Below are 10,358 nucleotides of genomic sequence, written 5' to 3' on the forward strand. Positions count from 1 at the left end.
ACCTGTGTCCGTCCTGGCAGGGGCCATCCCCAAAGGTGGAAGCGACCCGCGCTCAGGTGCTGTCTCAACAGGCGTCCTGCCTAGGAAGGCGCCCTGATGAGACAGATTCAGATTTAAAGAAAATCGGGTGATTTCAGCGCACTGAACAGAACCGCCAGGACGCACCTTTTGGATTCTGGTGGATGTGGCTGCCGCTCGTTTGCATGCACATCACCCACAATGCTCTGAGCAGCGTTGCCTGGAACTCCTTTAATTCCATTGAAAAGGGAAAGGCTTTTTCCATGACAAAGTTGCTTAATGTTTTTGTCTTTAAAATATATGGTTTATATTCGAAGTGTATAGTTATGCGTTTAAAAGCAAACCTTACTACAATCACCATAACTGTAGAGAAGATGGAACTCTGGAGACTTATATAAGGGGCAGTGCAACACCATCTCCTGGCTGGTCCGAGTGCAGTGGTGTTTACAATTAATTGATCACAGCCAGTTACAGATTTCTTTGTTCCTTCTCCACTCCCACTGCTTCACTTGACTAGCCTTTTGCTGCAGTGGCGGGGAGAAAAGGAAAGATAAAAATTTTTTCCCCTATAGGCCAGCCGGGTACTAGGTCCTGCTTGATGGTTTATTAAACACACCAGAAAACGCATCGTGCATGCCAAGGACCTGCCAGCAGAGATGACTACTGGACAGCAGCATATTGAGCGATTATCGGTCTGCCTGGATCATGCTGAAAAGGAAGGTCCTCTTGTCTCCTGATTGTTTCTTGAGAACAGGGAGAACCAAAGGTTTAGGTGACCTGGGGAATAAACCGTGCCTCATGCACCTCCTTATCCCCAGTGTCAGGTGTGCAAGAGAGAGGGCAGGAAAGCAAGGGGCAGCATCGTGCCCTGGAAAGAACACAAGCAAGTTGCAAAGTAATGTGCATAGAATGCTTCTATGTCAGTCTATAAAGCAAAACAATGAACATATCTGTGCGTGAGTTTGTCTGTGTTCACAGAAAACATGGAGAAAGAAGACAAAGGAAATCCGAAGGCTGTTATGCCATGGCAGAAATGAGGCTTTACTCTGTGCTGAGTCCTGGATAAACTGTTTATGCACCCTTATGCATTCCTCAGTCTCTGTGGTTCACGGTATTAGCTCTAAGCCTTGGGTCCACCAAGCTTTGCTTTTCTAGTAAAACAGAGAGGTTTTGGTATTGAAAAAAAAAATCCCCTTTCTCTTCAAATGCCAGGTTTTTGCAAATCAAGATGATTTTGGCTTCAAACTACAGTGTATGCAATAATAGCCGGATATACCTTGCAATATTTGGGATATACTTACACTAAAAAATGATTTGTTATCTAAGTATCTTGTATTTTATCTGGAAACCCTATCTTAGTCACATGAGTCTTAGGAAAGAAGTAACCCCAAACTCTTTTCTTTCTAGGGTTATTATATTACTCTGGGCTGGCCCCATTGCTGCATTGGCCATTCATTATTGCTTTGCAGGTATTATTATCTGGTTAGGAACCCTCTAGAAATGAGATACATATATCATCAAGACTGATGAGGGGGGGTGCCTGGGTGACCCAGTCAGTTGAGACTCTGACTCTTGGATTGCGCTCACGATGTCACCGTCATGATCCTACAGTTCATGAGTTTGAGCCCCGCATGGGACTCTGCGAAGGTAGTGAGGATTCTCTGTCTCTCTCTCTCTCTGCCCCTTCCCTGCTCACACTCTCTCTGTGTCTCAAAAATAAATAAACACACACACACACACACAAAAAAAAGACTGATGGGATTGTGCAGTCCCCTAACCTGTGGAACGAGATTTTCCTAGGGTCAGAGAAATTGACTCTGTTCTCGAGTTTCTTAGTTTCCATGTTCACACTTATTTCACCACCAATTACTTACATCCCCTGAACTCGGTCTCATTTTATTATCTATCTTTGAATTTTTTTTTTTTTTTAACGTTTATTCATCTTTGAGAGAGGATGAGCTGGGAAGGGGCAGAGAGAGGGAGACACAGAATCTGAAGCACGCTCCAGGCTCTGAGCTGTCAGCACAGAGCCCGACGCGGGGCTCGAACCCACGGACCACAAGATCACGCCCTGAGCCCCTGAGCTACCCAGGGGCACCTACCTATCTTTGTATTCTAATGCAATGTTTCCATTGATTGGGACACCACAGCAATTGGTTTCATGGTGTTGTTGCCATTGTTTCTTGGTCAGTTTCTCATTGTGGGGTAGCAGAGAGATTTCTTGGAAAAGAAAGGTAATTCTGGCCCCTGCAAGTGGTGAGCTCTGTGGTTGGCCTTGAGCTACTCGCATGTTCTCTCAGAACCTCAGTTGCTTCATTTGTGAAATGGCAACGCCTGCCATACTAACCTAACTGGGTTGTAAAGAATATTGTGAAATAACGATACGAAATAAACGATACGAAATATTTTGCACCTTATAAAATACAATGCAAACATAGGGGTTTTCTTTAGCAAATGCAGACCATTGGCTGTGGCCAATAGACTGTTGTTCTCTTGCACTAGCACTTGTTATCATTATTCTTCAGATATGACAGTCCTGTGTTCATTGCTGGTGTATGATCAGAGCATCATCAATTGGCTTGAACGATCCACTGTAAGTAAGGTGGTTCTCCTAAGTGTATATCCATTACCGAGGAAGCAATGAGGTGTACAGGGAAGGGCGTGGGATCTAGATTGAGAACACCCACTGGGAGCCCTTGGTCTCTCTAAGCCCTAGGGTGCTGCTCTTAACCTGGCCTTACCTCCCAGTGGAGTCACCTCGAGACTACACCAGACCGTACTCACAGAAGCGCTAGGGAAATCCAATGTCCTCTCAAGATACCTTGGATTGCCTCTACCTATGAGGACAAACCAAATCGTTTCCTTTATAGGATACACATTTGTGGCCGTCACACGGTACTATGCCTGGTTTCTGTTGCTGTTAGAAATTACACTACCATCCGGTAAAGGTGAAAGGCGGACCAGTGTTATGACTCCTACTGTCAGATGAGGGGGCAGCTGAATGGCTTTCTGAAGGTCACACAAGAACGCAGGGGCAGAACCACGATGAGAAAGTGGCCCTGAGGCCCCACCTGGATGTCCCACAGTATATTCTGCCCTCCTCCACCTTCTTCTGTTTTCAGACTCTTGGGCTTGGTTTTCCTTCTTCCAAAATGTTTTCTCCTTGAAAACGTTCACATCTCTGTCTTCAAAACTTTGCAGGATTGTCAACTCTGAAATGTCTCCAATTCTCCAATGTTGTCTATTAAGTGTTGTATCATCAAATATTAGTCTCACATTCTATTGATATTCAAAGCATTTTATAATCCTTACATATCTTCAAAGATGTTTCCTTTGGGTTGGTTTTGTGGGGTTTTGTTTTTGTTTTTCTTTTTTTTTTGCAAATGACATAAAGAATATAGAAATTAAATAAATAAGGGACACCTGGGTGGCTCAGCTGGTTAAGTGTCTGCCTTTGATTCAGGTCATGGTTCATGAGTTCAAGCCCCACATCAGTCTTCTCAGCACAGAGGCCACTTCAGATCCTCCGTCCGTCTCTTTCTCCCCCTCCCCTGTTCTCTCTCTTCCAAAATCAATAATTAAACTTAAAAAAAAAAAAGAAATTATATAAATTAAACAAAACTCCATTCCATTAAAAGGTGGGGGAGGGTCGCCTGGGTGGCTCCCCGGGTCAAGCCTCAGACTCTTGATTTTGGCTCCGGTCATGATCTCAAGGTTCCTGGGATCGAGCCCCATATTCCACTCTGCACTGACAGCACAGAGCCTGCTTGGGATTCTCTCTCTCCCACCCTCTCCCCCCACCTCTAAATAAATAAACATTTTTTTTTTAAGTGGGAAAAATAAAAGCCTTATTCACCCCACCCCCCATTTCCTTTCCTTGCTCTCTTAGCATACAAACTATATTTATCATCTCTATTTTATTTTGGGGGGTAGGCAGGTGGTCCGTGTTGGCTTCCCTAAGTTCATCATTAGCTCCTGAAGGTTGAGGTAATGGATTATATTTTAAAACGCGTGCGTTGCTGTTGTTATTTGGTTGGGTTTTTCTTTTGTTTTTTTTGTTTTGTTTTGTTTTGGTTTTGTTTGGTTTGGTTTGGTTTGGTTTGGTTTTTTTTTTTTGTATTCCCAGCTCTTATCTCAATGATACAAACATGGTAGGACTACTTGGTAGTGTTGATTTGAAAATTTTTTAAGTCGAAACAAAGACACCTTTTAAAAAAAAAAAAAAAAAAAAAGACTAGTCAAGTGCAGTAGTGAGAAGGGGGGAAAGAGTAGAACAAGGAGTTCGATCTGTAACTGACTGTGAACAATCAATTGAGATAACTCACTACCTTCGGACCAGCCGACAAGCCAGGTGCCTGCTTCCAGTATTTAAAGCCCAAGTATGTACTCATTTTTAGCTTGTGGCGATACTTCAGTTACTGTTTATAAACAACTATATTCGCAGGACACAACTGTACGCATCCTCTAAGCACTCCTCAGTGCATCCATTTGCCGGGAGATACCGCCAATGTATTTAACAACCGGAACCAGAAGCACCGCTGAGCATCCTGGGAAAGAGAATGCGAAATTAGCATCTCGCCACTAGGGCGTCTCTTTTCAAGTCCTGTTTGTCTGGAGTGGATCCAGGCGCAGCGTCTGGGCGAGCTGCCCAATCAGCGCTGACCTCCTTTGTTTACCGCGTGTGACCAGGGGGACCTGTGAGGTCCGGAGGCGACTCCGAGGCGGAGCACACGAAGTCCTGTGCTTCCCTGCCTCTGTGACCCCAGCAGAGCTCCGCACCCTGGAAGAGGCCGCCCTTCCATCTTGGCAGAGTTGCTCCCTTCGGAAGGGCAGAGATGCCTCCCCCGTCTGCCCAAGATCGCCGTCCTCCTCCTTAAACCCCGACTGATGGAAAACAGAAACCACTACAGGAATGGGAGGAGGAGGCATCTGAAACACCCCCAAACCTTGGATGCTGCTTAGGACTTCAGAATTCAAAAGGCAGAAGCCAAGATGACCAGGGGAAGCAAGCGGAACAGATTTCGGTAAAAGTGGCAGAGAGGCAAACCTCAGAAAGACCCAGAGTTCGCCCTCAGGGCAAAGAACAGCGAGAGGACAGTAGGGATGAACCTGGAGAAACAAGGATGGGAATATTCTGGAACAGGACGTAGAGGCCCCCAGAGCTCACAGCTCCGTTTTGCTCCCTAGGAAGGGCAGACCCAACTACAAGAGAGCAGACCGGAGGGGGTGCGGGGTGGGGGGAACAGGGTGGGCAGGAAGCTGCCCCTCCCCCCCTCGGCCAGAGAAAACGTGCCCCTGGGTACCCCAAGCTGATGCGAAAGGAGAGTCGCTATCTGATTCCTTTTGGTGCCAAGCACAATGCCTGGCAGGTAGCAGGTGCTCAGTAAACGTGTTGTTGAGTGAATACGTGAGATTAAGGAAAATGAACAACCCCGGAAAACTAGACATAGGGAAATGTCTCCGTTTTGGAGAGGAGAAAAGTGAGAGTAAGAGTTTCATAAATTACCTTCTCTAAATTGCTGTCGCTTTCTAGCAACATTCTGGTATGGATTATGAAGGAGGTGGATATGACAGCGGGAGCCAGCTTGAAATTAACAAGGGGAAAAAACCAAACACCAAACAGAATAGTTACTTTCTGTTTTTTCAGTGTCACTGGTGTTTGCCTCGGTTGATTACATCCCTTCTTCTGCCTGTGTGTGGGTTGGGTCCAGTGGGCTGGAAGTGATTCAGCTGGATCACAACCTGGATCAGAGGCTGCTGAGGGGGATTGATGCCATCCTGGGAGAGGGGCGCTGGTGTCACGTGCCATGGCGGTGTTCGTTGGCCAGACCCGGTCTGAGCTGAAGATGGCCCTAGATTGATGGCACAATAGGTGATATGTTGTGAGAATCCAGAAGGCACTAGCGATTTACAGCTTGGGCTCAACTCGCCTCACCTGGGTCCTAGATTTCACTATCCACTAGCTGTGCGTCTTTGGACAAGTTGTTTCCCCAGCTTGAGCCTCAGTTTCTCACCTAAAGTGGGCATAATCAGAGTATCCATTTTGTAGCAGGTTGGGGGGACTAAATGTGAGGCCATGTAGAGAGTTGTTCAGCCTGGCTCATTAAAGAGCCCTATAAGGAAGTTAGCTCTTGGGGCACCTGGGTGGCTCAGTCTATTAAGTGCCCGGCTCTTGACTTCAGCTCAGTTCATGTTCCCATCCCTCACTGGACTCTGTGCTGACAGTGCAGAGCCTGCTCGGGATTCTCCCTCTCCTCTTTCTCTGCCCTTGCCCCACTGGCTGCCCCAGGGGTGGCAGGCTGGGTCTAGAGCAGTAAGTGCAATACGATTCCAAGCCCAGCCTGGTCCCCAACACCCACCAACCTCCCTGCTCACCCCCTCTCAAAATAAATAAATAAACTTAAAAAAAAAATTTTTTTTCTTTAAAGTTAGCCCTCAAGGTTCAGAAACATTTTCCCTGGCTCAACAGACACAGACTAACAAGAAACTAACAGATACAAACTAACAATATAATTGATACAAATCAACAGAGCTGAAGTTCCCCTTTTCAGTTAAGAATTTTTTTTTTTTTTAATCTGAGCAGATGCCACATAAGAGACTCTCACAGAGTAAAAATACAAATACTAGCTTAGTTACCCAGAAGTTGGCTGTCGTCGTCCCTCTGAGATGCGCTCAGGTCAGGTGGCGCCCAGAGCCCAGGGGACAGTTTTTAAAAAGACAGCGGGCAAACCAGAGTGTCCTCAGGGGAAGGTGACTGACGTAATGGTAATTTCCACTTCCTCCCACTCTGACTTCACAAAAATGCTTTCAACTTAACGGCTCAAGGAGCCCCACGTGAGTTACCACACCACCCAGCAATTCCACGCTTAGGTAGGGACCCCAAGGACTTGCGAGCAGGCGCTCAAACAAATCCATGCACGCGCATGTTCACAGCAGCATTTCTCACCGTAGCCCAAACCCGGAAATGCTCTGGAGTGTCCCGCAAAGCGTGAACGGGTCACCCAAAGGTGCTCTGTGCCTACAATGGAAAATCATTCGGCCATGAGAAGGGATGAAATACCGCTACGTGCAGCCACATGGATGAACCTTGAACACGTCATTGCTACGTGGAAGGAGCCACACGCACAAGGTCACCCTAGTGGATGATTCCAGCTGGGAGCTGTCCAGCATCAGTGACTCCACAGAGACAGAGGGCAGACCGGTGGTTGGTAGGGGTGATTGCCTAAAGGGCACCGGGTTCCCTTTGCAGGTGATTAACACCCATTAGAACTAGATGGAGGTGGGCTGCACAGCGCTGGGACTGGACCAAATGCCACTGATATGTGCAATGAAGATGGTGAATTTTATGTTCTGCGAATTCTTTTTAATATAATTTATTGTCCAGTTGGCTTCCATGCAACCCCCAGTGCTCATCCCAACAAGTGCCCTCCTCAATGCCCATCACCCATTTTCCCTCTCCCCACCCCCTGAAGTCTTTTTTTGTTTTTTCTTTTTTTTTCAATATATGAAATTTATTGTCAAATTGGTTTCCATACAACACCCAGTGCTCATCCCAAAAGGTGCCCTCCTCAATACCCATCACCCACCCACCCCTCCCTCCCACCCCCCATCAACCCTCAGTTTGTTCTCAGTTGTTTGGTTGTTTTGAGCGTGAGCAAGACGGGGAGGGGCAGAGAGAGAGGGAGAGAGACAGAATCCCCGAGCAGGCTCTGTGCTCACAGCGCAGAGCCTGACTCGGGGCTCGATCTCACCATGAGATCACGACCTGAGCCGAAACCAAGAGCCAGACGTTCCACCGGTCGAGCCACCCAGGAACGCTTGTCCTGTGAGTTCTACCTCAAGTTCTAAAAATATTTTCAGCTAATCACACCCATTACATTTGGTCCTCATGACAATCCGTGAAGGCGTAGGATTGGTGGTGTTTTTTCTAGTCGTGTGGCTGAGACAAATGAGGCTGGGAGTAGTCTGGGGGTTCCCCATTAGTAACCAGCTGGGTGGTGGCAGGCTGGGTCCGGAGCAGTGAGTGTAATACAATTCCAGGCCCAGCATGGTCCCCAGCACCCACCAACCTCCCTGCTTCTCTGCCGCAGGCGTGTGGAGATGTGCCTGCTTCCCACCCTGCCTGCTGGCCCAGAGCCCTCCCCTGGAAGGCCACACATCCTGTGGCCAGACAGCCCCGCAGAAGGCCGAGGGGACTGTGGGGCCATCTGTCAGGTCTGTCCTCCCTTGACCCTTCACCTTGTGGCCTGGTCAGCCCCACAGGGTGAGAAACACTGTGCGGTCAGGGCAGGCCCCTCCTTCCTTCGCAGGAGGCCCCATCCGTGGGCTGGACCAGGGAGGGCCCCCGCCGGTAGGGGCAGGTCCGTGTGGGTGACACAGAGATGCATCTCAATGTTATCTTACTTTTTTAGATGGCCAGCTGCCCTTGGCCTCCTCCTATGTTACTTCCCTGGACTGCAAGGGAGTGAGGGAACAACAACAAAACTGGAAGGAATGACAGTTAAAACACTCTATGAGAAACTGGTGTAGACAGAAGTCTTTTTCTTACGACCCACCGGCATCCACCGGGAGAGCTGGCTGGAAATCAAACGTCTCTCCTCTTAAGCCCCGTCCTGCCTTGGAATCGTGAAGATAAAGCCAACAGCAACACCAAAATGAGATAAAGAGACACCCCCCGCGGGGCTTCCCTGGCCCCATGGGGGTCCGTCTGACTTTGGCACCCAGTTGACAGACCCTTTCAGGCCCAGTGGAGTGGCCCCCTGGGACAGGGCCCTGCATAGTCACACCAGGGATACTGGCTGTTTCCCTGGCTTGGGGGTTATAACAAAGCACCACAGGCTGGGGGAGGCTTAGACAACAAGGCACATACTTCTCACCGTTCTGGAAGCCAGAAGTCCAAGATCAAGGTGCCCATGGGTTCCGTTCTCTGAGAGGACTCTCTTCCTGGCTTGTCAACGGGCCACCTTCCCCCTGGGTCCCCACACGAGGGAGACAGAAGGCTGTCTTTTCCTCTTCTTGTGAGGACACCGATCCCATCATGGGGGCCCCCACCCCCGTGACCTCATCTCAACCTACGTGCCTCCCAGAGTCCCAACTGCCCAAATGCCATCCCACTGGGGACTAGGGCTTCAATGTACAGATGTCAGGGGAACACAAATGTTGGGTCCACGGCCCCGGTTCCTGCTGGGCTTTGCTTTTTCTCAACGCATCACTGCATGGGCTGCAGTGGTCCCAGCAGTGAGGATGGACCCAACTGGCCACTCCCCACCGAGGCTCCCAGGGTGCAGTTCACAGTAGGTCCTGGAGCCCCATGTCCCGGCAGTCGTGGTGTCATGGACGCAAACCTGGGGGCCCCTGTTCCCCAAGAATCTGTGTCCATGGCTTAGCAGGTTTCCTCTTAATCCTTCAAAGATAAAGGGCCTGCCTCCACCCCTCTCCCCACAGTCCCACGCAGGTGCTGCCACCTGCCAATGCAGGGACACTGGTGGGCGTGGGAACAGGAAACTTCAGTAGCTCTGGGGGGCTTTCTGGTGTCCCCCAGGCCCCCATACACCCATTCCATCCGAGGCATCATTTCCTAACTCACAGGGGAGTTAAAAGCCTAAAAAAAAAAAAAAAATCCCTCCTGACTCCTCTGGAATTTCAATGGACCGCCTCCTCCCTATGGCCCCCACTCCAGAATTTTCTCCTCGGGTTTCATCCTTCTTTCCATAAGGAGGCCCTCTCCTTGGTCCCCACATCCGTCTTCCTTAGAAACAGAGCCTCAAAGGGCCAGAGAGAAGGGCCCCCTGGCAGGTGCCAGTCTACATGACTGGATCCCTCCCTCCCCCCCGGAGAGGCTCAGGGGACGCTGCCCTCACCCCAGCCCAGCCCAGCCTGTGCCACGTTGCCCTTCCTCGGGAACATTTTCTCAAAGCGCTTCTAGGGGCGCCTTGGTGGCTCAGTCGGTTATGATCTCACAGTTGATGAGTTCAAGCCCCACACTGGGCCCTGTGCTGACAGCTCAGAGAGCCTGGAGGCTACTTTGGATTCCATCTCCCTCTCTCTCTACCCCTCCCCGCATCAAAAATAAATAAAACAAAAAATTCTAGGCGCTTCTGAAGAGCCAGGTCACCTCCCTCCGCCCCCCTCGGTGACCACTGTGTATTGTAAACAGACCCCTTCTAAAAACAACATGGCTCCCTCTCCACTCCTTTGGTTTAAAACCCAGAAGAGGGGAGCTGGGAAAAAAAGGCCAAGGGACACTTCAGTCTGTGACCTGAGTGACAAGGGCAGGGCCGTGTGAAGAGGCTGGGTGTCTGGCCGCCACAAGGTCATCGCCTCAGGAGCCTGGGCTGGTG

At 49.3% G+C, this 10,358-nt stretch overlaps 1 long non-coding RNA gene across 1 annotated transcript; it reads left to right on the plus strand.

Moving 5' to 3' along the window:
• The first annotated feature begins 8,120 nt into the window (after positions 1-8,120).
• LOC122488475 lies at positions 8,121-10,143 on the plus strand. Its single transcript, XR_006298623.1, has 2 exons — positions 8,121-8,232; positions 8,430-10,143. It is a non-coding gene; the product is annotated as an uncharacterized LOC122488475 (long non-coding RNA).
• Positions 10,144-10,358: the final 215 nt, after the last annotated feature.

The sequence above is a fragment of the Prionailurus bengalensis genome, chromosome A2 (assembly GCF_016509475.1).
Source record: "Prionailurus bengalensis isolate Pbe53 chromosome A2, Fcat_Pben_1.1_paternal_pri, whole genome shotgun sequence".
NCBI classification, from domain to species: domain Eukaryota; kingdom Metazoa; phylum Chordata; class Mammalia; order Carnivora; family Felidae; genus Prionailurus; species Prionailurus bengalensis.